A 4,030-nucleotide genomic window follows, 5' to 3' on the forward strand; every position below is an offset into this window, starting at 1 on the left:
TATTGTTAATTTACGTCGCACTAGAGCTGCACAATGGGCTATTGGCGACGGTCTGGGAAACATCCCGGAGGATGATCCGAAGACATGCCATCACAATTTTGATCCTCTGCGGAGGGGATGGCACCCCCGCTTCGGTAGTCCGACGACCTGCGCGCGAAGTCGAGCACTTTACGGTAGCACAGTTTAACGAGGACCAATACCGCACACCCTCGGTCCCTACGTAGACTGATCCAAGTGGTCACCCACCCGCACACTGACCGCAGCCAGTGATGACTTCGGTGATCTGCTGGGAACCGTGTCTTAACGATCAGTCCACTGCGGGACAGCAGGACTTGCCAATACCAAGGTAATGGATGTGCTAAAAGTGTAGAGATTGTGAACATCTTAAGATGTCTATTCTATTAACAAAGAGAATAGTGTTTTAAAATGCATCAAGCACAGTTTTTCAGCTAATTTTTCGGTTTCAGAATTTATGTTAACGAATCATTTATCGTAATTTCTAATATTAGTTCCACATGTCTCGTAACCGATATTTATTTTAACGTTACCGAACATTATTAGGTTACCGAAATTTATGTCGTGTGGTCGAAATCATTGTATAACTACAATCTCTCCAGTTTTTCGGGAGAATTTTATGTTTAAAGTGGTAGCAAACTGTATGCTTTTATATTTCCGCCTTATATTAATAATTTTATTTTTAAAGTTTTTTGGCCACTATTAAACGAAAATATTTAAAACATATGCACGAGCAGTTATGGCTTTATATTGTAATGTGCCGTTTAGTCACCAGAACGAACCACTCTAATGTCACTATTTCCTAGATTCATAAGAAAATAACTGTAACCCAGGGTTCCCGCTGTCCTAGAAAAGTTTTAGTAGTGGTAGTAAATTTAAGTTAATGCTAGACGAAATTTCTTATTTTAGATGATATTTCTTAGAAGCTGGAATTTTCATGCATATATACTTTTTTTGGAAAAAAAATTTCGTGATGTTTACTCAGAAATTAAAATATCGACACTTGTTTCATTTTTGTTACCGCTTTTTAAACTTTTAATGGACCATTTATTTCTAGTAAAGGTAAATTAAAGTATTTTTGGAATTGAAATTGTTTTAAGAATAGTAATTGATGTAAGAAAACAAAAACTCGTTTAGTTTATAAAAATGTCATTTTTTTTGTTGGTAAATATATTTAACACGAACTAGTAGGAACTTATTGACTTTTATTTTTCTTTATTTATTAAATAAATTTTATAAATGCTACAAACTTCAAAAGGAATCATGTATTTTATAACTTTTATACGTTTTTTTAAACTAACAAATGGTTACCAATTTTATTCAAGCGCACTTCAAGAAAGCTGAAGTTATTAACAAATGGAAATCTAAATTGAAAGTGGTAAAATAGTGGTGGTAGGTATACTTCCCACGGCCTTCGAAAGGGTTAAAATTTTCAAGGACGGCGGGAACCCTGGTAGCCTGTCTTAAGTACCCAATTAAAAGTATGTGATAATATCTTATAGATTTTTGGCGTTATTGAAGTTTAAAAATATATATATATATATATTCACAAAAATCATTGTAGTTGAAATTTCCGTTCCTCTAGGAAAAACGTTCCTTACAAAGGGTGAATTGCGACAACTATGTCGTATTAAAAACGAAATGATTAAGCATGAAATATGTAAATGGTCAAGCATAATGCATTTTTTATTTAAAATGGAAGTATTTTGGATCTTAATGGACCACGTCTTTCATCAAAAATCGCATTTCTATAAAGAGTTAATTGCCGTTTATATTAATGTATCAAGTCCATTTTATTATTATCATTAACTCTTACCTTTATCCAATCTGTCCTAGACTCAGTAATTTAAATCCCGTTCGAATTATAATTGTTAAACATTTTAAATTTAACTATAACCAAATGTCTGATTTATTTTATTGATATTGTCTCAATGTTTATAAAAAAATATTCACTGAGTTATTATTATTAGAATTTAACTATTCCCAAAGCTATTTTCGACTATAAAAAGTATTTACGAATCGGAATAGTTCGGTGTCTTTGAGGATTGAATGCACAAGTTGTCTTCTTTTCTTAAAAGATTTATATCAAAGCTTTTAGTGCCCTCTATTCAATTTGTAAAATTCATGAGATGATAAAGAGGAAAACAGCCGGAACATACTCGAAATAAATAAAATTTCTTTCCTCTGTCTCCAATAAAATATCAAGTTCTATCAGAAGAAAAGTAATAAAAACCACTGCCTTCTCCTATTGCCAGTGATGGTTAAACAAGAGCGCCATCTGTTGAGGCTGCTTTTGTTTAGAGCTGAGAAACAAGAATTCTGTCAATAAATAAGGAAAATAAATAACAATTGTTTTCAGTAATGTACACAGATCCAGAAATTTTTCCTGAGGGGGGGATCATAGACTCAGATTCCCCCCCCCCGACAATCAATTTTTTTATAAAAAAAAAAATTTGTGTTTATTTTTTTTTTAAAGTAGAAAAAAAAACTGGCGTTTTTAATGCTAGTCTTCTTACTTATTTTTTTCATAATGAACAATAGAACAATGCATAAATAATTCAAGTATTCAAAATCTTTAAATAATAAATGAAATGCGTTTTTTTAGAAACTCTGGCAAATCTCTCAATGAGTTTTTCAACATCCAAATCGATTTCTCGATGAATGTGTAATAATGCGAGTCCATTTAATCGTTCTTCATTTTGAGTTGCTCTAAGTCAAGTTTTGAGATGTCGAAGAGTTGAAAAGGAACGTTCTACTGTTGCTGCACTAACTGGCAGAGTTATTAAATTAATTAATCGTTTTAATCTTTTGGAATATGATTCTTGAAACAGTGAAGAACATAATTAGATGAGAAAAAAAATCGCTTTTTCCGACCTACCTAGGTGTATATGCCCCCTTAAATAATCTTTAAAATGTTTTATTTCTTTAGTAAACTATTAAAAAAGTTATTTTTTAAAATTTTTTTTCTATTTTTTTGGGTGGGGGCATGACCCCTATGACCCCTCCCCCTCTGGATGCGCCACTGGTCAAACAGTTGAATTCAACTCATTTCAGATTATTCTTGCCAAAATGCAACATCTTGTAATGATGTAAAAAAATCCCTTTTTAAAAGAAAGAGCATTTATGCCTAGAATAATTTGATATTTTAGCGACTACATCAATCTTAAAACATTACAGACACCTAATTTCAGATCAAAATAAACAAAATTATATAATTAATATGTTATAGGGGGCATAGATGTCATCTTTTTTTTTTCAAGATAAATTTTAAGAATAAAATAATTTAGTTCATGTTAACATGGGCCCGAAATCGACCCATGAGAAGCATAGAGGTAGCGGTTCGATTCCCATACCGTAACAGTGATTATATATTAGGGATATCTTCCTCTATCTTGTGCTATGACTAAAGTGCTGTACTTTGTACTAAGCACAGAAGCCAGCATATGTATGCGTAGCTATAAATAAATAAAAATCGATATGAGATACTGATTAGCTGGGGGAATTGCCGATTATCTATTTTAAAATACCTAAATTTTTACAAAAGTTTCCTTTCAGCCAAAATTAAAGCTTGTTTCACCTTGGTATAGCTCAATACACTAACTTAACTTAACTTTTAACTTGATTAGTGATCTCCAGCCGGATGTGGTTATGCAGTTCTTATCATATCGCTTTGAGCTTTTCTCGCTCATTTCGGCTCTCCCTCCCACAAGAAAAGTATCGATAAATCGGCAAAAATCTAAATATTGGATTGAATTAACATTTGCTCTTGTAAACAGTTTTGTTAAACTTATAATTAATGATTATAATTGGAATTCCTTAAAACTTTTAACGTCAATAGTCGTTTATGGGACACAAATATGACATTTTACCCTTTTTTTTAAAAAATATTTTTAAGATATAACATCAAAACTAAATACTCAGCAAAAAAGTCCCAATTTTTTTTCCTCTATGATTTTTTTCACATTAATATTCAATTTTATTGGGCTGAGATTTAATCCTAATTATTAATTTTACT

Source organism: Parasteatoda tepidariorum, chromosome 10 (assembly GCF_043381705.1).
Source record: "Parasteatoda tepidariorum isolate YZ-2023 chromosome 10, CAS_Ptep_4.0, whole genome shotgun sequence".
Lineage (NCBI taxonomy): Eukaryota > Metazoa > Arthropoda > Arachnida > Araneae > Theridiidae > Parasteatoda > Parasteatoda tepidariorum.